The sequence below is a fragment of the Mesocricetus auratus genome, unplaced genomic scaffold, assembly GCF_017639785.1.
Source record: "Mesocricetus auratus isolate SY011 unplaced genomic scaffold, BCM_Maur_2.0 Super-Scaffold_100004, whole genome shotgun sequence".
In the NCBI taxonomy this organism is placed as follows: Eukaryota; Metazoa; Chordata; class Mammalia; order Rodentia; family Cricetidae; genus Mesocricetus; species Mesocricetus auratus.
Window position 1 is genome coordinate 116,382,271 of NW_024429189.1, and position 23,219 is coordinate 116,405,489.

General features: G+C 43.9%; 1 long non-coding RNA gene across 1 annotated transcript in view; it reads left to right on the forward strand.

Annotated features, from left to right (window-relative positions):
* The window catches only part of LOC121140560, a 51,910-nt gene that overhangs the window by 17,996 nt on the left and 10,695 nt on the right, over positions 1 to 23,219 (forward strand). The window contains exon 5 of the long non-coding RNA XR_005877472.1: positions 1,967 to 2,077. This is a non-coding gene — a long non-coding RNA (uncharacterized LOC121140560). The remainder of the gene's footprint in view (positions 1 to 1,966; positions 2,078 to 23,219) is intronic.

Genomic DNA, 23,219 nt, shown 5'->3' on the forward strand with positions numbered 1-23,219 from the left:
AGCTTTGCTGGTATAGTAGTCTGGGCTGGCATCCGTGGTCTCTTAATGTTTGTAGAATATCTATCTAGGACCTTCTGGATTTCAGAGTTTCCATGGAGAAGTCGGGTGTGATTCTGATAGATTTCCCTTTATATATTACTTGGCCTTTTCATTTGCTGCTCTTAATATTCTTTCTTTATTCTGTATGTTTTGTGTTTTAATTATTGTGTGTCGAGGAGACTTTTTGTGGTTCACTCTCTTTGGTGTTCTGTAGGCTTCTTTTACTTTCATTGGCATGTCTTTGTTTATGTTGGGAAATTTTTCTTCTATGATTTTCTTGGATATGTTTTCTGCCCCTTTGAGGTGAGTTTCTTCACCTTCTTCTATACCTTTTATTCTTAGGTTTTAAATTTTCATGGTGTCCCATATTTCCTGCATGTTTTGTGTTAGGGATTTGTTGGACTTAAGATTTTCTTTTGTTAATGAATCTATTTCTCCTAGTGTTATCTTCAATGCTTGAGATTCTCTCTTCCATATATTCTGTTGGTTATGCTTGTATCTGTAGTTCCTGATTGTTTATCCACCTTTTCTTATTCCAGAATTCCTTCAAACTATGTTGTTTTAATTGTCTCTATTTTATCTTTCAACCCTTGCACTATTTGAATTGTTTCTTGCAATTTTTGATTTGTCTTTTCTTTCATTTCTTTAAAGGATTTTCTCATTTCTTCTCTTAGAGTCTCTATCCTAATTAAGTTGTTTTTAAGGTCATTCTCTTCTGCTTCATCTGTGTTGGGATGTTAAGGACTTGCTGGTGTAGAGGACCTAGACTCTGGTGGCATCATATTGGTTTTTTGGTTGTTGAATGTGTTCTTATATTGTCCTCTTCCCATCCCTTCTTCCAGTGGGTACAGGTGGGTATGGGTCCAAGGTTCTCTTCTATACTCCGAACGATGATGGCAAGCTCTTCAAGGGTTTGGATGAGGTGCTGAGGAAGTGCAGGATGCAAATGCAGCAATCTAGTTCAGAAGTTCAAACTGAAGAAATGGGAAAGTAGCTGTACCAATCAGTGATTTTGGTATAAAAACACAACCGAGGTATCAGTGTTCACTGGAGTAAACTTCTTGTCATTGAGAGATCCACTACTTTAGAACAGACAAGAAAGAGGCTGGGCAATTGTTTGGTTTTCATGTACCAGCTGTATTATTTGTGAATTAATTTAAAAGAGATGTGATGCCCATGTATGAACACACCAACAGTTGAGGGTACAATGCCACCAATTTAGTCATGACATTTCGCTAATAACTGTAGGTTTGAGATCAGCTGTAGGGAGGCCTTTATCACTTGCAGCCCTGGGAGCAGCAGGTACCTGAAGCACCTGCCCATAGAGCACATAGTGGCAAAAGTCCACACTCAGCAAAGAAAGAGGCAGTAGTGAGAACCATAGTGTCCCTTCTGTGGTCCTGGGTCAGAGTGTTTGTGGTGCCTGTGCCACAAGCAAGTCTAATGTATTAGGCAAAGCCTAGAGATTTAAATGAAAGACAAGATGTCTGGCCGTTTGTGCTAAGAGATTGTGTTTGTGTTTATTGCAAGGAGGGAGTGGTCTGATATATAGACTTACAGCACAATGGAGAAACCCCTGGTGTAAGAGTTCATGTTTTCATAATTAGAGGTTGATGCCAGTGGAGCAAGGCCTGGGCTGTAAGACAGGACTAGAAAACAGGATGCACCTGTGGTTATTGGCTGATAAGCAACTTACAGAGACCCCATGGGGACTGGGGCCCAACAAGTGTTGACAGTGGTATACCCCAAAATGGCATAGGGGAAGACTGTTAGTGGGGACTATGGTTGCCTATTTTCAAGCCTAACATTGACACCAAACCCATTGGATAGCCACACATCCATGCTAACAGGGAACCATGTGCTCATCTCTGAAATAGGTCCCAGGTTGCTTCTCTAATGGCTATTTCTGCACCCCTTTGTTTTCCAGAACTGAAGCATCATCTGCTACAGTCCTCATAGCTCTGCTCCTTAGCTCTGTGGTACTGCGGATGGTTGCTGTCTCTGCTGTCTATGTCTACAGGAAGCTGAAGATCTGACTGTAGGTTTGAGGGAGGGTAGTCCAAGGACTGTCATAGAAGGGGCAAGGCCCGGGTCAGGTAATGTAACACAGCATCAGGTTTAAGGAGTCTGGAAGAGGTAATTACACACTGCTCTGTATATTCAGGAAACTCATGAAACCCTGGGCGGTTCCCAGCCCCCAGGAGGTGTGTGTGATATGCAGAAGGGGATATGTCAAGGGTTTGTTAACAGTATTCACAGTGTCTTTGATGATCTGAAGGAAGTGTGGACCAAGGGGTAATGGAAGGTGCTGACTTTCATGGTCTCCTTGGAGACCATGTCTAGATTAATAGATGGCTAGGGGTCTGTGGGCCAAGGGGAATCTACATTTTTAGGAATTATAGATGATCTGCTCTTAGGGATGTTTCTATTGCTTGTGGCCAAGAAATAACAAAGAAAAATGGTCGTGACTTGGGAAAGACGCTGAAGTGACAATTCTGTGGCATGGGGTTCTCATCCACGGATGACATGCATACCAGGAGGAGAGGAGTACTAGGGATGTCATAGAAATTGAAGGATACTCCAAAATGATAAGAAAATTATTAAATGGGACATATTTTTTCATTTCTCTCTCCTTCTTCTGTCACATTGGACTTTTAATTTGTGCTACCTCCTAATGCCTTCCCTCCCAGGACAGCAGCTAGCCCATAATATCTGGATGTTTCTCTGCATAGGCCTTGATTCCCCGGAGCTGGATTTGGATCCATATTACTGAACAGGTGCCTGTGAATGGGCTCTGGGCCCCAGCTCTGGACCCTCCCCAGAATGTGAGGAATAAACCTAATCTGAGCACATCTGGGTGTCTCTCTACCCTCATCATGGGGTTGGCTGTCACTACATCTACTATTCCATGCTCTCCATAGCTACATTATTTTCTGAATTTCTGTCTAATCAAACTCTCAAACCATATTGATGTTCTCAAATAAACCCCAGCCTAACTTAGGAATACAAGTTATGTTCTTTCCTCTTTATATAAGTCTGTCTAGTCCCAGGCCCACTTCACAAAAGACTGCCCTACCCTCTCTGCGATGTCAGCTCTTCTGTCACCTACATTCTTCTCATCCCTATTGCCCATGGTGCCAGTGCTGGGACAGTTCAGAGATGCCAAATCAGTCTTGCTTCCTTTCTTTTCTTCCCCATTATAATCAAGACTGAAAGTACTTATTTCCACTGATGAAACGGTAACTCTTCCAAACCTGAGTCTAAAATGAGGAAAAAAATGATTTGTAATACTTGTGTTATTCTCATATAGATTCTCTCACTATGGTTAATTTGGGGTTACTAACAGTTTAAACACAAGATTTCTCCGTCTAGTTCACTCCCAACACAACACTGTGTTGTGCCCACTGTCTGTCTCCCTTGGCTCAGCCATATCACACCCCATCATACCCCCTGGACCATTGTATAGTCTCTTACCGACTCCAGTTTCAGGGTTTCCCTAGATAAGGACAGTCCTTGCTCTGTATAGAAGAGCAGGGTTGTTAGAAACTGAAGCTGGTGGAATCCACCTGTGGATTCCTTTGAGGGAAATGTGATTTGTGAGGTGGTTTTTAAAAAAATATTTGTGTGGGTGTGTGTGTGGGGGGGTGTTTATATATGTGAGCTTAGGCATGTGTTGTTCATATACCATGGTGCATGTATGCAGGATAACTTTGGGTGTTGGTACTCTCCTTGTACCTTGCTCAAGACAGGGTTTTCTGTTTCAGACTACATATAGTAGGCTAGCTAGCCTGCTCTCTTCCAGGGATTCTCCGGTTCCTACCTCCAGTTTTGCTGGAGGAACACTCTCATGACCTGTTTATGAGAGGTGCTCACACTTATCCATGTCATTTCAGCCCCTTTTGTGAACCTTATGAGGTTTTACAAACATTAAAAACTGTCAAGGCTGGGGACATGGCTCAGCAATTAAAAATGTATACTGTTCTCAAAAAGGACCTGAGTTCAGTTCACAGCACCCACTTCCAGATGGCTTACCATCTGTAACTCCAACTCCAGGGATCCACTCCCTCTACTGGACTCCCTGTGTGTGTGTGTGTGTGCGCACGCGCGTGCGCGCACGCACACACACACACACACACACTATAGACATAATTAAAATTGTTTAAATAAAAAGCAATCATAAAAACCTCCATATTGTCAGTAATTAATGTATAAGTAAAGAATAATACAAAAATTATACTTAGTACACTGCAATTTGAAATCTTAGACATTGTGGGTTTTGTCTTTTGTTTTTGAGAAAAATGTGAAGAATATTTTGAACAGTGATTGACTTCTTATACAATTTCTCTGTAAGGCAGGCATCTTTTCTATCTTGTTAATCATCATCCTCTGTGTGTTTTGGATCAGCAGTCAGCACTTAATCCTTTGTACTTTTGGTGCTGGGAGATGTCTCCATAGTTTTTTTACTGTGAAGTTTTAGACGGTGTCATCTTTCTTCTTTTGCTACTGCCACATTCTTTATGAAATTCTCTGGCTGCCCAAGTAGAGTCTCTCAAACACTGTCAGTGCCAGCATGCCACAGGAACCTGCTTATCCTTCTCTAACTCCATTCTGGTTGAGATTGCATCTTAACCCAGCAGTAGCTCTTTATGGTTCTTCTCTGAACTTTTATCTTTTTTTTGCTTATTCCACTTTACAAATTGTTTACTTCTGTAAATAATGTGAGGACTCATTACTGAGTGACAAGGGAGCAATACAATCATCAACTTCCTGGGTATGCAAATATTGAGAAAGATGCCCACTGGGAACAGCCTATTACCAGCAGCACTAAAGGAAATGATATGATTGCCACTAATAGTAATAACATTCTAAATTGGTGTGTTGATCTGTGAAGTAAAGGGCCAGCACTCAAGTTTGCACATTGTGCAATTCCTTAAGCTATATTTGTTAGATATCTGTCAGAGAAGACCACTCAGGCATGGTTCAAGCCAAAAGGAATTCTTTGTTTGCCTGCTGTCGATAACACTGGGTGTTTGGGATCTGAGTGCAGCCATAAGCTTTTTTCAGGCTGAACTTTCAAGCCCCAAAACACATCCTGAATGACACACCACAATTAGCAAGAAACTTTAGCTAGAAGCCAAATCTAGAAGCCAAAAAGTAAGATTAGTACATTTAGGGACTTCCCCAAAACTATGAACCTTGATAGATTAGGTCTTTGTTCGCTTTTTGGCAGATGTTGCTGCCTACATGCTGGGTTCCAAGGCCTGAATGGTACTTCCATCATGGCATCAGTTGTTCTTAATGTCCGAGGAACTACTAAGGTCTGGAAGTCTACAACACTACATCTACTATGTGAAGGGAAAATTGAGCCTTGTGTTGGTAGATCAATGTTACTCAAACTCTGGCAACTAAAATTCATGAATTTCCACACCAAAGACCCTTTGTCTTCCTTAAACACAGTGCCAATTCAAAAAGGAAAAGGGCTGTGTGTAGCCTCAGTTTTCAGAATAGGGACTTTCATAAAATACACGTGAAACAGTTTTTTTTTTCTGAGACAGAATTTCTCTGTGTAACAGCTCTAGCTGTCCTGGAGCTAGCTTTGTAGACCAGGCTGACCTCAAACTCACAAAGATTCACCTGCCTCTGCTTCCTGAGTGCTGAGATTAAAGGTGTGAGCCACCACCACCCAGTCATGAAACAATTTTTAAATAATGGATATGTCATTGATATCAGTTTTTCTTAAATGTAATACTTCAGTTCAGAACTTTCCTTCACTTTGCCATTATTCTCCAGATCTTTCTTTTAAAGTTATTTTACTGTCTTTGAATTTAAAAAAAACATAAAAATTCTTCATTCATCTTTTGATCCCTGGCAAAAGTACAGAATGGGTAGCGGTGGAAGACAGGAATACTGGACTTTGCTTCTTAACACCTAATGACCTTAGAAACAATCTGTGTGCCTCAGTTACCTCCTGGGAAGTTGTGGTGAGGCATTGGGAGCTTCCATGATATATATCTTCCACAATAATATAGCCCAACAATGACAGTCTACCAACAGAAGTTCTAAGAATCCAGTAGTTGTTCAGTCCATGAGGCTGGGTCTTCAGTGTACATCAGAATCCCAAAGAAGTAGGCTCTAATGCCAGTGAAGAAATGGACTTGCCAATTAGAGTGAGAGCAAGCAGGCAAAGAGCAAGAGCCTCCTTCTTCCATGTTTTTATATAGGCTGCCAGAGGTGTGACACCTAAAAATATCTGGATTTAAAGGTGCATCCTTTCATCTCAGGAAGTCTTATTAAAAATGCATCTTCTGACTTTAAATGATTTAATTAAGAAAAATCGCTTACAAGTATATCCAGCCACTTGGGTTTTAGTTAATTCCAGATACAGTCAAGTTGACAATCAAGAATAGCCATCACAGATAGCGAGACAAAATTCTGATGAATCTTTGCCAGTGAGAGAGGTATCGTTCCTCTCATTGGGAGACTGTTCTTTCCCACAGTGGTAGAAGTATCCTCCCTTAGTGGTGATGCATTTTGCCTAGCACTGTCAGAGGGGATCTCCCGTCCATCCTAGGAAAGCTTTCATGGCTTCTCTAAGGTAGTCCCAAGCAAGGTAGTGCTGACTGTGCCCAAGAAGCACCTTTGTCATCCTTCTTTGCTTCTAGGTGTATAGCAGAAGTCTAAGCAGGTCATTGAATATAAGATATGATGCCAAGTAAACAATCTGATCAGTGTACTTCACACCAAAATTTTAATTGAAATTTCTAATTGATAGAGAAAAACTCTGGAGAACCTGTGTGGGTAGGGATAATGGTGATGATGGCAGAAGGAACATAGATCACATTGATATGCTGGCATGTGCTCACTAGAGAGAGACCTGGTATTTAATAAGAAAATGCTCTAATAATTTGTTAACTTGACACATACAATGTCACTCCCTTCTGTCTCATATCCTCATGTCACAGAGGAAGAGAGTACTGTGTCTTGTCCACAAGTAGTTCTGTGTGACAAAACAGTCAGGCACCACCAAAAAGTAGTCAGTTGTAGATTTACAGCCAATTTGTGGAATTCTCTTTTTCTAAAACATCTCCTTTTTGGGACACCTCCTTCCTGGGATATTCTCCTCTCACAGTAGACAACCTGGTTTGCAACTGGCTTGCAAGGAAAAATGAACAAATTCACGAGCTCTGGAGGGTCAGAGACTCTGACACATGAACATAATGTAGATTACAAGGAAATTTTTAGCAGGATATTTTTTATTCTTCAAGATTTCATACATGTATGCCATGCATCTTCCTATGCACCTCAACTACCTTCTCTTACTTCCCTGCACTCCAAACACACCCCTTCCCCCCTTCCACGTCCTCTCTTTTTTTTTTTTTTTTTTTTTTTTTTTTGCTTAACAAGCCACATAGTCTGATTAGTGCTGCCTATTGGTATGCTGACAGATCTTATTGACTTGGCTTGTGCAAATGAGTTCACCAGTAGAATGGTAGAGCGCCCAAACTTTCTTCCCTTCTTCTACGATGTTCCCCGAGTCTTGCAGGTGGGGGAGGGGGGAGGGGTTGATATAAATTGCTCCTTTAGGGCTGAATACTCAATAGACACTTTTTCTCAGCATTTTGACCAGTTATGAGTTTCTGTACTAACTGCTGACCACTGCAGGGGAGCCCCTCTGGCTGAGGGAGGGCAGCACTAATTTTGACAATGTATTGTTTAATAAAACAACAGCTGTGGGTACAGCCATTATCATATACTCACAAACCATGAACTTTTGACTAAGTTATAGCATCCAGCCTGAATTTCCTCCTGTGGAGCAGACCTCAAATCCAATCTAAATTATTGTAACCTGTAAATGCTTGTGCCACCATTGAACCGGTGGGCCCACCTTGCCTGGCAGATGGGTATTGTAGCTATGCATGGCTGGCTGTGTGGATGCCATTGATTTTTTTTTTTCTTCCCTTGGTGACCTGCATTGCCTCTTCTGGCACCATGAAGACTGGACCGCCATGAGGAAGTTTTTAAGTCAGTTTCATCTTGATTTCTATATACATGATAAGAAAATTTGAGGAAGCGACCTCTCTGAATGGCAAATGATATAAAATTACTTGTGTCCCCTATAAATGGTCTCCAAAAAGGTGGCCTCAGTAGAGAGAAGAGGAATGTAATAATTGAGTGTACAGAATGATTTGACTCATGGTTACTAATCAACTTTCTATTCTTGCCATCCACCCAGTCATTACATAGATGAGTTATGAGCATAGTGGCCAGGTGGCAGGGAGAGAGATGATGCTGGGCTCTGCAACAAGGTTTTGCACTCTCCAAGGGTTTGGGGGGCTTCTGGTTACGGTTTGTAGAACGCCATCTTCTGAGCATTGCTGCCACTACTATCATAGAGTACTAATGACTCTAATGACTGCAAGAGATCTTCACTACCAGGCTTGTGGACTCTATCGTTCCCTAATAGAGGGGTTGGTGAGGGTCAAAGGACCCTCACTTGAGATTCCAGCTACACCATCTCATACCTCTAAGACACTGTATTTAATGCTTCCTTAATTGCCAGTGTTGTTTAGTATTGCTATGTTGTTTTGTTTTGTGACAGGGTCTTATTCTGTTGCCCAGATTAGCTCGAACTCCTGGACAACAGAGATCCCTCTGCCACAGCCCCCTGACTAGCTGGGCTATAGGCCACACTACTGTACTTCCCATCTTTTTGCTCAAGGTGCCTGAGACTTCAGACAGCTTCCTGTTAAGGTCATTAGGATTGGGTTTTGCACTTTTATTTTGCTTTTCTGCAAAGAGCACAGCTGACAGAAGTTTTATATGGGTCAGCACTAGGAATATGAGTTGTCATGCCTTGGGAATTTGTTGCTTTGGGGATCTTCACCCAAGTTGTGGCACTGATCTCTTGCCTAGTAGCTTACCTATCAAAAACAATAGACATAGGATCTCACAAATGACTCTCTATGTCTCCGAGTCTCCTTGATCACAGCTTCTTTCATAGTCTAGGGAGTCTCCAAAGGAGTAGGAGCTCAAAGAATTTCTGTCCTCACACCCCACTGGGTGTTAGATCCGTTAAAGCCCAAGGCTTTCCCCATGGGTTTTTGGTACTCACATTCACAAACACCAGACCTGACTTTTAGAATTCATAGAATTCAATCCTGAATCCTGCTAGATCACTACCAGACTCAAGCTATGCCCCATCACCCCAATACTGCTCCCTGGAACTCTTATTTGGAACCTATAGAAGCCATGCCAGAACTTACAGGACACTCCTGTCTCTGGTCCTGAGGCCCTGTGCTTCACCTATGGCCAAGACCATAACCTAGACTACACTTGGATATCTTGAGTCTTACTGGAGTTGGATGCCCTGTAACACTCCCTCTCCCTAGCTAACCAGACCCACAGAGACACAAAGTGACCTTATCATTCTCCCCTTTGTGCTTCAGCCACTGGCCAATAGGACACTTTGTGTCCACACACTACTTAGTCTCTACCTCCATGTGATTCATGCCCATGCTGCCACTTGGAAAGAGATTACCAAATACACCATTAAGAACCTAATACATGGCTCTTCTGGAAGCTGTCAGACTCCCAGAGTAAGTGGTGATCATTGTTTGGCCAGGCTCCCCCCACTAAGCTGACTAGACACCAGCCAAGGCAGCAACTGTGCTGCCACCTCAGCTTTCATCACTAACCTTCCTGTGCCTTATCAGCACAATATCCACGATGAGACTGGCATCAGTAGCTAGAAGTTTTACTCATCTCCCTCCCTCCCCTGAGCATGATAAAAGGTGACACGTTGTCAGTTCTTATCGCCCTGTCTTCCCTTTGGGAGATTCTACCCAACCTCCACAGGAGATACCCCAACTCTGTGCACACACACAGTGCCCAAAGCAGCCCTATCATTGAGGGAAATGTATTGCAAAAGCTATAGAAGCAGCAGCCAAGAGTATGCGGTATATGCTCTGCTCTCATTCCTGTCATTCTGCTAACTCATGGTGTGACCCCGTGTGGAGCCTGACTGGCTCAAGGGCTGCAATCTATTTTACCTTTCTCAGCCAGCCTTACAGGTCAAGTGCTTACACATGATTACTCTAACTGGTGAATGATTTGTAATTTGATTTCTTGATATCCTCCTTCTAATATGTCTTAACATACTCATTCCTTATATTGTCTGTGTACTGATTGCTAGCCAGTGTGATAAAATGACACAGTACCTCCACAAGACTTGCCCCTTCTATTAGGACAGCAGCTATATGTGTCTTTCTTGCAACTGGGACCCTTAAATGCACCAAAGGTTTTCTAAACTGAAAGACTAAGCAAAGCATTCTGTCATGGATCTCATGAGGCTACAAGTGTTTGTTTTTTTTTTCAATATAGACCACAGGAATGGCTAACACAAGTAACAAAGTACAGAAGGTATGTCACAACTACTTGTCAATGGTTACCAATTACTCCTTGGCCTCAAAAAAAAACAGAAACTTGCAGCAACTACAAATAAAGCCTTCAATGGCATATCAACCATTCTTCCAATCATTCCTATAATTCTTTGTCTTGTTAGTTTCAATTTCCTTTTCTCACATATACACAAGTATGAATGATCTCCCATTCCTAAGCTTTTCAGTCAGATATGCCTTTATGCCAAGGAAAATTTCTTCAATGATATATATTTACTCAGGCCATGAAACCATTGTTTCTCAGTACCAGGGATGAGCTCCACCCAGCCAGGCTGTGGGTAGTGGGCATGTGGAATTACTCCTTCCTGTTTTGTTATCAGGAAGAAGGAACTCATTTCAGAGTTATTATTCCCATAGATTTTCAAAGCACCCTGAGCAGTTTTCCTGGATTCCCATGAGGAAGGTTCAAGAAGGGAGATGGGTGTCTGGTGAGGGGGTGGGTAGTACCAGGACTTCTCAGATGGATGTCCCCCATATTCCATTTACCTACCTTCCATTCTGAAATAAAAACCCCTCCTTCACTTCCAAATTCTGCCTTCGGTCTCAAGACCCCAAGGAAGTCACAGAGTCTTGGGAAGGAAGGTCCTGGAATGCCTGTCTATCAGATTAGGTTGCTAACTTCTGAACTGATGTAGAGACTGGAATCTGGAACCTGGCTGAGGCCTACCATGCAGATAATGACTGCCTCAAAGGGTTCTGTCCATCACCAGACCTGCTGTCCAGGCAGCTCTTTGGATAGCTTCCTCACACAGTAGCTCAGAAGTTAGGCAAGTTCTGTGGATCCAGAGACCAACCCATGGTCAGAGTCTCTGATCACACACATTGCCCGATTCCCTCTATGTGCTGGGAGGCCGGGCCAATAGCACCTCTCTGAAGAATCCAGATTCCTAAGAAAATTATAGCTCAGTACTAGCTTGACTTCTACTCTCCCAGATCGCCTTCATAGCAACTCAACTCATGGTATCAGATATCCATTTTCAAGATGTACCAGTTCCTACCATGAGTCTGATGACACCAGGAGGCAACCAGACTCAACCACCCAAAGCAGGACTTTTCTATGTTATTCTGTGAAATAGTAAAAAAAAAAATAACCCACCAAGAAACAGAGAAGCTGATCACTTCCTAGGCAATGAAGCTTTCCAGGTGCTAGGATCTAGGTGGACTGATGTCAAGTGGCACACACATATTTCATTTTATCCATACCACAGTGGAATTGTCTTTTGAATGAACCTGTCCTTAGTGCTGTGGGGCTTCCTCAAAGTTAACTGAAGCATAATGTGGATTCTAATATCCTTGCTACTTAAGGTTGCCAGTATGTGACCTTACTGCTGCATGAACACACTAGAAGTTTCTTTCCCTCTACAATGTGTTTAGCAGGAGAGTTAAATGGCTGTATTTTAAATCTGGCAGGTGACCTTGGGTAGCCTGGAGAAGTGAAGAGTTGGGCAAAATTGGGTCAAAGAATTCCCTCAGAGCCTTGGTAAGTCAGCCTGACCACTTAGGTCAGTGTTGCTCTGACCTGGTCACTGGAACAGGTACCTTACCTGTTATCTATAGTGGTTTCTGACTCATTTCACCTTTTACAATTTGTGGCTTTCAGACACATTCAGGGTCCCTAGTGGCTTGTTGTCATGCCTGAGGACATGATTCTGGGCTTGACATGTAACCATGGAGGGTCTGCTCTGTCTTATAGGCATCATCCAGGGCCAGCTATCTTGGCTTTCTGATGTATCATTCCAACATTGTTATTTAAGAAGTTTGAAGGACACAGCAGTCTCTCGCCAGTCTAGAGGTGGAAAAAGGAGGCAGTATCTCTATAGACAGCCTCTCTGTGCCTTCCCTGAGTGGGAACCAAAGCCCAGACAGGATGGCCAAGGCTCAGGCAGCAGCGCCACTCATCAGGACCCCAGGGAAACTGCTCGTGCCTGGGATAATCGGTTGGCCCTCCGCATCATTGGCATTGACTCTGCTAATTCCTTACCAGAAGTTTGGCACTTGAAGAATCTCCTGACCTTAAGAGAGCTATCTGACTCAAGACTGTACACTTGCTTGAGTTTTTAACTATTTGTTCATGGCAGAATATCTCTATAGGCCCCTCACAGCCTCAGAGTTCTGTAACCCGTTTCCTTCAGGTTCCTGTTCTCAGAATATCCTCTTTGCTCTCCTGGAACTCATTGGCCATGAATGGGGGGGTGTGCAGTATCTGAGAGGGTATGTTTAGTGAGGTATTGATGATTATTAGATAAGCATCTGCCAGTAAGGCAAGGAAATAGGAAAAGGCAGAGAAAACAATATAAGCAAAGGTGTGGTGTGAAGGTGTCAGGGTGTTCCTTGTTAGAGTACCAGGGATGCTCTGTATGTCTGGACCTGGCATTGGAGCCATTAGACCCTCGCATGTTGCCCTGAATCTGTGGGTCAGTGGTTAAGCTGGCAGGCTCACTCCAAGGTGGAACAAATGATTGTTTTGGAGAAGACCGTTCTGCAGTTCCCTTCAGACCTAGTAGCTGTTTGCATCATATCCACCCCCTGTAAGCAGAACGGCCAGTGTCACAAAGGAACCTCCAGCAATGAGTGCTGGACCCCATGCAAACACTGGGTGTGGAAGATCAGGATCAGTGCCTGTGTACCTTTGTTGATAGCCTTCCTTGTGCTCATACTGGCTGTGTGGGAAAACTCAGGCCCCCAGGTTGCCAGGACCCTAGGAACAGCAATTCTGGTGCAGACCTGGGAATTACCATCTTAAAAGCTTCTGAGCACCAGGTAATACTTTGTTTACTGCTTGCTTCACTGTCCTATGCCTCTGGCAGATGTGTCTTCTACCTTCTCTTCATCGTGGCTCTCTCATTGTCCAGAGACTCTTCATTTCTTGGAGATGGCATTTCTGCTTCTATGTCCTCCTGTCTGAGTACCCTAATGTTAGCAAGTATAGGATGTATCTTTGCCAGGAGTGCCTGCAACTCTGGGTGTCATTTATTAGGCTTCATGTTGTCACTAACCATAAATGAATGTATCTTGCTCCTTTCTTCCCATCATCAGCTTCTGAAGTCTTTGAATGAAGTTTCTAGACTGTAGCTTGAGGGCCTCACTGGTTCTTGAGCAGTGGTTTCTGTGTGATACTTAGGCATGGATTTTACTCTTCCCTTGCTGGGTGATACCTGAGCCACCTTCTCTAGTTTCAACGTTATCCATTTTTGCATACTCATCCATAAGGCTGTCTGGCTGGATGGCCTCTCTATCCTGGGACCCTCCTGTTTCCAGTTGGAAGGAAATTCCCCTTACTCAGTTCTTCACTGACCTCTTTCCACCTTTCCTTATAAAAAAAAGTTTAAGCTTTTTCAGAGAAGTTGGATGAGCTGGTCAGTGATGTCCATATACTTGTGTGTACACCTGGAGTTAACTTCTTCATTTGTTTAGTTATATTTACATCCCTGAATCTTTTATCTTATTTGCCTTGTCTCAAAATAAGCTCATTCAGGTGGTACTAAATCTCCAACACCCACCTTCCCTGATGACTCCTTAGCTTCTGTTCAAACTCCTGCAGATACTGGGAAATCATAACATGTCCCACTCCCAATTGCATCTACTGTTCCTGGTTCCCATGTGTGCCAGGGATTCAGCAAAGGGTTTATTTCTTGAAGCTTTGACTTCAGGAAGTTGTGTGAGAGCCAGTGTTTTTAATGCAACAGTTCCTTCCAGAAGTCTCCTTGCCTCCTAAAGGGAGCCTCATCTTCAGGGCTCTGAACCCAGGGTTTATATCTCCAGTAGATGCCTTTCAGTGATTAGAGACACTGCTGCTAACTGTTCATCTCCACAGAGGTGCACTATGAAAACTGCTGAAATAGGTGGACAGTTTTTGGGGGTTACAATTGTCCCTCAGTTGACTGGATAACTTAAAGTGGTAGCCAGAATCCTGGGTGTCCTTTAGGATTAGCCCTGACATACTCTGCTGGTATGAGGATCTACAGTTTTCTAAGCACCAGGTAGACAGCTACAGGCCAGGTGTCTCTCAGGGCAAATTGCTCATGCCCTCTGTTTCCCTCAGATACTGAAGGCTCCCCAGACATTGACTCAGGTCTTACAGCAGCATCTCTGGCTTTTTTCTCTGCCTGTGAGCCAGAGTCTCCACTGACTGTCAGGGGATTGGTTTCCTGGTCAGGTTTCTACAGACAGGCGTCACTACTAGGATGTGTACATTTGCGGTTAATTAATCCCACAGATGCAAGGAGAAAGACCACCCACTATAAATTATAGCCAAATCAAAGCAAGCTTTATTTGATACATGCCTGAGGCAGGCTGACAGCTCAGGTTCTGCCTAAGATGGGGTTCAAGAAAACAGTCCAGGGCCAGTTTCCCATATTTTTACATGGTAAAATCATAGGGTGGGGGGGCTTTTGCAAGCAAGCATGGTTACAGAAGTGACACCAGCCACTTAAGGAAATTTTACTGGAACATCTTTTATAGAACATTCTGTGGTCATGGTGTGGGGCACAGTCTAATTCTGAGAACCAGAAACTTAAGTTTTACAGAAAACTGAAACTTAGCTGAACTAGGGTATCAAAATGACTCTTCCTAATACCCCCACCCTGGTTTGTTTGTTTGAGGTATGTTTGTATGTGCGTGCGCGTGCGTGCGTGCGTGCATGCGTGTGTGTGTGTGTGTGTGTGTGTGTGTGTGTGTGTGTGTGTGTTTTGAGACAGGGTTTCACTGTGTAGTCCTGGCTGTCCTGGAACTCACTCTGTAGATAAGGCTGGCCTTGAACTCATAGAAATCCACCTGCCTCTACCTCCTGAGTGCTTGGATTAAAGGCATGTGCCATCACTGCCCAGCGTTCTTCCCTTTTCTTATGTGTCCCTTTCAAATCCTTGATAGGGAACTTCCATTTCTAGTTGTTGTAAGTGCTGATAATGCAGACAGAGGGCGAATATTTCAGCATTTTCTATCTGGTAGAGAACAAATCTTGAGATACTGAAAGATGCAGGGACCAATTGTGAAGAACTTCATCAGAAGGGTCAGGGGACCTGCTGTGGCTGAAACAAGCATTAGCTAGAGGAACCAGTTGAATAGTGATTGATACCAATTGTTTCACTCCTGTTGGTCTAAGTATTTAGATTTTAATATTACTTCTTACTATGGCCAGGGTATCCCTGATTATTCCTGACTGGTTGGCATAAAAACAATTGGTTTTTCCTAAGGCTACAAATAGTCCTCCCTGTTTCATAAAAAGCAAGTTGAGACTTCTCCAATTCTGTAAGACTACTTCTACCAAGGAGTCCTCTTGGTTTTCTAACCTGGATATGGAGGCTTCTAAGAACCCTAAATCTTGTTTAGCTTGAGCATTCAAGGTTCTGAACCCATGATCTTATAGTACCAGTGCTGACCTTCCTAGTGCAGCAGACCCTGCAATCCCTGAACTCACTAAGAGAGGAATTAGTGTGGGGAATGCCCATTTTAATTAAGCCCATTTTAATTAAGAGTGATCTGGTGTGTCACGGCTAGGTATAGGAGGCCTGTGACCCCACTGTAGGTATAAACTTGGGGGAGGATGTAAGTAAGGACATAAAAGAGAGGATGTGTCCTATGGACAGTGTGGGAGACCAATAGGCTTTCGATACAAGTCCACCAGGTGTCAGAAGGGGCAGGAAGGAACAGCTGTTGACTGTCGGTACCTGTGGTAATCAGGTGCTGGATAATAGTTGCACATTTATCCAAATAGGGAGAAACCAAATAACATGATACCTTTGGCGTGACATATAGTCCTGTCCTTGTATGTCACCTAAGGTTAGTTTCGGATGGAACCAGGAGCAGGCATCAGTATTGGCTTGTGGCAGTTCTACAAGCGACAGGTTGCAGGCCATTCCTACGTAATGAGGGAGTTTGGGGTCAAGGCAAAGCCAATAGTCCTGTGTCAGGTTACGTGCAGAGTGGTTGAGGACAGAAAAGGTTGCCGTTAGCATAGTCGGGAGAGGGACTTCTGATGGCGAGGTGGGTGGATGTTCCTAGGTCCTAACTGCTTCCTCAGAGAAGGGCACCAGTGAGAAGGCATGGTGTCAACAGCACAGACGCGGAGAGGCAGGTGAAAGGCAAACAGCAGCCTCATTTATTCAGCCTTGAGGAGAACCTTAAATACCCTCCTCCCAGCACCCAGGCTGCTTTCTGATCCATTGACATTGTGTGGTCACCCCTCATTGGCTAGGCATGATCAGGACCTCTGACAGCGCTAGAGCTGTTGCTAGACCCTCAGGCAGATTCCAGGTTGACTTGTCTCTTGGCCTTGTAGGCCTTATCTTCCTATATATCCACCCCCCCCCCTTTTTGGTGTTTATCACGTGGGCACTCAGTGGGAGCCAGAGATTTTTGCTCAGACCTCATTGACCCCACCTCAGGAGGGTTCAGCAACTGGACTGTGCCTGTCTTAGGTTTGCCTGCGGAACAAGCTCATACCTGTCATTGACTACCCACTCTCTCCAAAGAACATTCATTCCTGGAGAGCTGGGGGGGGGGGGCGACACACACACTAGATGGTAGCCTTTTGAATCTCAGGTAACCAGACAAACCTTTTCAGAAAATGAAGCATCAAAGGCCATTACCTCTGCCCTTGTCTGACTTAGTTCAACTATGGGGGTAGGAATCCAGGGCTGGTCTCAGGCTGACCAGAAAGGCTTCCACCGGCCTTTGAGGCTGGGGGAGACAGAGTGTGCTGGGAGTCATACCAAAGTGTGAGGAAATTTCTGCCTTCAGGAGCAAGTGAACATCACATTCATCCCCTCCAAGTCTGATTTCTTTACAGCATCTGACAAGGAGTCAGACAGTTCAAGCCCTGCGAGACCTGCTGAGGAGTGTGTGGCCACAGTTAACACCTCATGTGCTGCTTCCTGTCAGCTCCACTCCCTCCTCGGGATGCTATACCTCTGCCGTGGTACCCTTGGAGTCAAGTGCCTCAATGTCCATTTTGTAGAGGGAGGCAGCAGGCGAGCCTTGTTCTACCTCCTGGGGGAGGTGGTCAGCCCTATGTGGAGGCACTGGGTGAACCAAAACAGAAAAAAAAATGTTCTTTCTAATTGGATGGGCAGACAAAGATGACGGACAACACAAAAGAAGCAAAGAAAGGGAGGGTTCCAACTGTAAGCAAGTGTGAGTCCCAGGTTTCGACCCCAAAAGTAACTGAGTGGGTTGCAGCTCTGGGGCTGCAAAGGTGTCCTGACTTATCAGGAAGCCAGGCTACCTAGAACCATAACAGGACAACTCAACCCTGGAGAGAAAGGTGTCCTGATTTGTCAGGAAGCCAGGCTTCCTGAAGTTGGCATGCAGTCAGGGATGGTCTCCCCACAGGATATAGTAATCCTGATCCTCTCCTAGAGAGAGCTGTTACAGCTGAGCTCTGCTCTATTCCCCTAAGTGAACATCTTAGCAGAGCTAAGCACTTCTTCCTTCCTTCTTCAGCTCAGTCTGCTGAAGGAGAAGCCCCTGCAGAAATACAGCATTCTCCTCTGGCTTTGGCGAACAGTTGCTGCAGTAGTGCTCGGTCCCCTAAGGGAATGTCCCAGCAAGTTTCTTCTGGTCGGATGTTCTGCTTAGCCTTGCTCAGCCCCCCTAAGGGAATGACTCAGCAAGTTCTTTTATTCTTCGAGGGCGATGAAGGTCTTTACCTAAGGCTTTTCTGATGAAGATCTTCACTTTGAACTCTCCTGAGAAAGAAGTTTATTTAGGAAGGAGGAGTCCAGGAGAGTGACTGCCTCTGCCAGGGTGGGAAAGGACAGACAGCACCTGCTTATACAGGGCTTCTTAGGGGTGGACTTTTCCCAGGGAGAGGCTTTTCTGCTCGGGGATTGGTTAGTTTTCCTGCTCAGGGATTGGTTAGTTTAGTGGGTCAGGGGCAGAGAGAGCTCTGTTTCAGGGCCAAACTGTTTCTTTCACTGATCCTTCTTAGCCTTTTGGCTCTAAATTTAGGGCCAGGGCATATTTCTTTTCCTGGCTCTGATTCTTGGGACAAAGTGTGTTTCTTTGGCACTGGTTTCAAAGGCAGGATGTTTTTCTTTGGTTCTGGGTTTGGGGATAAAGTGTTTGTTTCACCGGCTCGGGTTTCAGATCCTGGGTGTGTTTCTTTCACTAACTCTGGGTTCAGAGTCAGGGTGCTCTGGGATTGCTTGGTTTCCTGTTTCAGTTGGTCAGGGGCAGAGTTACCTTTAGTATCAGGGCCAGAGTGGGGGTTTTTTGTTGACTCTTTTACCCTACACCAATGCTTACCCATTGAAGGGACTGAAGACACACAACATTGAGGGGTCTTGTCACTGAAACACACCGTCTTGGGGGTGCTGTCCAGCTCAGTGAATGAGAGGAGGTAGATGACTAGAACCTGTACGGGTGACAGATGTTGCTGGGTACTAATGGTTCTCTCTGGGGAGGGGATGAGAAGGCATGGTGTCAACAGCACAGACACCAAGAGTCAGATAAAAGGCAAAGAGCAGACTCATTTATTCAGTCATGGGGAGATCTTAAATACCCTCCTCCCAGCACTCAGGCTGCGTTCTGAGTCATTGACATTGTGAGGTTGCCCCTCATTGGCTAGGCATGATCCGGACCCCCACAGCGCCTGTTGCTAGGCCCTCAAGCAAACTCCAGGTTAGCTCATCTCTCAGCCTTGTAACCCTGATGTTCCTACAGGTAGAGGTGGCTTAGCAGAGGTTAGAAAAGGTGAGACAGTTAGTTAGTGGACTCTTGGGGTGTGGGTGTACTGGGGAACTTGCGGCATCAGGGGGAGGTCTCTATTGGAGCCTATGGGTTTAGGTTCTTCTTGTTTTACCCTATGTCTTTGAATTGTGATTGAGGAACCAGAGTCTGGCCCAACTGCATATAGTCTAATTGCCAAAGTCCTTCTGGCATCCCAGGGTGATTTGCCAGAATAGTCATAGATGGCCTAGAGTTTAGGTTGGAAATTTAAAAAGTTACAGGACTCTAGTTGACAGGGTTGGTTTACAGGGGTTGGATGAGATGGTAAGAAAACCTTTGTTGGACTTTTCCCAAGGGGCAGTAGTTACACCGTTCCAAGAGGCACAATGATATGAATTAGTACCTTGGCAAGATTTGCCTCCTTACATAGATCAGGATGTCTTGTAGGTTTTTTTCCAGTCTTAAGTGTCCACACTCCATCCTATATTGGAGGGGAAAGAACTTACAGTAATCTGCTTTCAAGTTAGGTCAATTAGAAGTTGCAACAATGTCCAATATCTGACCTGTATCAGAGACCCAAAGTTCTCATTTCCAGGTGGGTAGTTTATGTGGGTTAGAATAGCTAAAATTTAAGAGCATGAATATAATCCAGTGTGTTAATATCATGACTTTCTTAATATAAGATGGGAACAAGAGCAGGTTAGCAACAAAATATTAAACCCTGGAAATTTTCATCTTGAGGGGACTTTGTTCAGTCACTTTCCACTCTGGTGGCTTGTTTCTCTTTCTGTAGGATCCTTGGGTACTTTCTTGAGATGAGAGTGATGAGTGCAGACATGAATACCAGCAACCTTAATAGCAGTGAGCATCCTTCCTGGGCTTGAGGCGGTCAGTTTTGAAGTAATGTATCAGTACAGTGTCACCAGGTTGAAACAAGTGGTCAGGTGTGCCATGCCTTATTGATTGAGAAGTCTGGATCTGAGAAAAGATCTTATCCAGAATTAATTGTAATCCCTCCAGGGATTCAGAGATTGGGGAATCTTAGCAGCTCTTGATGTGCCCAGGGGATCTTGCTTGGGAGGTGGATGTCCATAGATTATTTCATATGGGGTGAATTTTTTCCAGTAGGGGGTACTATGGTCCCTTAGGAGTGCAAAAGGCAGGAGATCAACCCATTTGCCACCAGTCTCAAGAGTATATTTAGTTAAAACCTTAAAGTCCTGTTTATCCTTTTTGTCTTTCCTGAGCTCTAAGGGTGATGCATACAATGTAGTTTCCAATTTATATTGAGAGCCTTTGAAATTAACTAAGAGAGCTTGACCACAAAGACTAGGCCCATTGTTGGACTCCAGGGTTAAAGGAAGGCCAAATTTTGGGATAATGTCTATTATTAATTTCTTTGCTACTATCTGGGTCATTTCCATTTGGGTTGGAAAGATTTCTAGCCAGATTAAGACAGTGTTGACAAAGACAAGCAAATATTTATATCCATATGGTCCTTGTTTGACTTCAGTAAAGTCCAATTCCCAGAATTCACCAATACCATACTTTGACTCTGGTGTCCTCAGGGGAGTAAGTCCTTTCTGGCATTTACCTGAGTGTAGGTCAATAGCAACCTGAAATGTCTTGATGTATCTCCCAATGTACTGGCAACCAAACATGATGGGAGATGATTTCTGAGATTTTTTTTTTGGTATGGGGGAGGAGGATGACAAATGCATTGACTTGTGGAGAGCAATCAGCCAATTTATTACAATAGCCTAGGATTGCAGATTTTTTCCACCTGGTAGGATCCACCATCCATGGCAACATTGATGGGCCACCATACTGGAGTTTAATTCTAGCTCTTCTGAAGAGTATGTGGAGGTATAGTCATGGAAGTGGAGTGGGGGTTCAGGGACAGCTGATATCTCCAAGATGGTTTGGGGGTAAGGGTCCCCAAGAGCTGCCTCTCTGGCTGCCTGATCTATAAAATTGTTCCCCTGGGTCTGGAGGCTATTGTCCTTCTGATGTCCCAGCCAGTGTATAATAACCAGTTCGGATGGCAACAAAATGACCTCCAACAGTTATATGATTTCCTGTTTGTTTTTAACAGTTTTTCCTTCTGAGTTTAGTAGCTCTTTTTGTTTATTTGTTCATGAACATAATTTGTGTAAAAAACATACTGACTATCTGTGTACATATTTACTTTCTTTGCCTTGGCCCATTTCAGTGCTTGAGTTAGGGCTATTACTTCTGCTTTTTGGGACGATGCGTCTCTGGGTAAGGATTGTGTCCAAATTATTTCCTTCTGACTTGTAACTATTACCAGCCCTGTGTACCTTATTCCTTCACAGATGAAGCTGCTATCATCAATGTAGAGGTTAGTGTCTCTGACTGAGAGGGGAGTGTCCATCAGGTCTGGTCAGGTCTCTTGGATGACATTCATCATCTCCAGGCATCTCCAATTATGGGTGGGTCCTCAAGAGCAGGGTGGTGGGATTGATGGCCATGGATTTGTCAAAGTCAATGGAGAAGGGCCTAGTATTGGATTAGGTGGGCATTAGATATCCAACAGTTTGTGGCATCTCTTAATAGGGACTCTATATAGTACAGCATGTAGGGCCATTGTGGTTAGAGTCTGTTCCAGGGTAAGTTTGTCTACCTCTTTTACAAATGGCCATTCTGAGGCCACAGAATCCAGTCTTTTTATATAGGCTCCTGGCATTTATCAGGGACCCAGAGTTTGGGTAAGGACACCCTTAACAATGCCCTTTCTTCCATGGATATAAAGATAGAAGAGTTTGATGATGTCAGAAAGGTTAAGGTGGGGGTTCTTTCAAGTTCTTAAAACACCTGCTTATATTCCTCAGTCCATTTCAAGTGAGTTTTACCCCTAGCATACCTGAGCACAAAATCTTGGTGATTTCAGCAATCCTGGGCATCTGGAAGTGGCCCTATCTGACAGGTCCCAGGAATTCCTTTCTTAGTGGTTGGGATTGAGATTTTCATTATGGCTTCTGGGCATTTTTTCCTAAATGGGATGATGTAGCCCCTCAGTATTAAAGGCAAGATGCTAGGCTAATTAGAATCACCTGTTAGGACAAGGCAGAGTTGAACAATTTTGAAATTTTCAACTTCTTACCTGACCCGCACCAATTTCACCAATGGATGAAGAACAACCCATGTTTCTTCCTTGCAAAGGATGTGTTCTAAGACTGTTTTCACAATAAGCAGTCTGGAAAAGTGGGATTGGGCTACAGAGTTGGTAATTGTGATGTTACTGGGTCATGCCCAGCCTTCATATTGATACCTTGATGTGTCAGCAAAAATTTGTAAGTGAAGCTGTCTCTCATCAGGTTAAAAATAATCCTCCTGAAGCCCAAGTCTGCTAACCCTGTAGATACTGAATTAGTCCTTGCTCTCTATGGATCATGATCTAACACCACACTTTCTCTAGGCAGCTTTCCCAACTACTAGTTTTGGGAGAAAACAAGTTACAAAATGACAAAAAGGGTCCCACACTCTGGCGGCCATTGGTATTTATACTGAGGGTTGACAGGCATGATGAGTTTGTCTGCCCGAGCCTATCTCGGAATAAACTCAATCAAATTGTTGCTGACACTGTTGCTCAGAAACCAGCAATCAATGCGGTTTCTCTGAAGGTACCCATATGCTGGGCATTCATAAAGGCCTCAGCACTTTCATCATAAGCATGATGAACACAGAGGGTTAGTAGACAACTGTCCAGGGTGTCTCCAAGTTCAACTCCTGCTTCAATTACACATATAATTTGGGCCCATAGCCCAAATGAGTGTGGAACATAAAATGTATATACCTTTTGACTTCAAACAAATGGTTAAACAGGTTGTGAACCTAAGTTGAGTATGCCGTGCAAATTGAAACCCTCATTATTTGTTTGCTTTGCCCCCGACTTATCTGGTGACAGCTTGGACATCATCACAGATGTGGGTCAAAACCCAGGGCAGGGATAAGTCCCCTTTTGATGTTGATGTTGTGTAAGGACTTTTGAAAGAGACTATTACATTTAATGTCCTTTCTCTATGCATGTTTTTT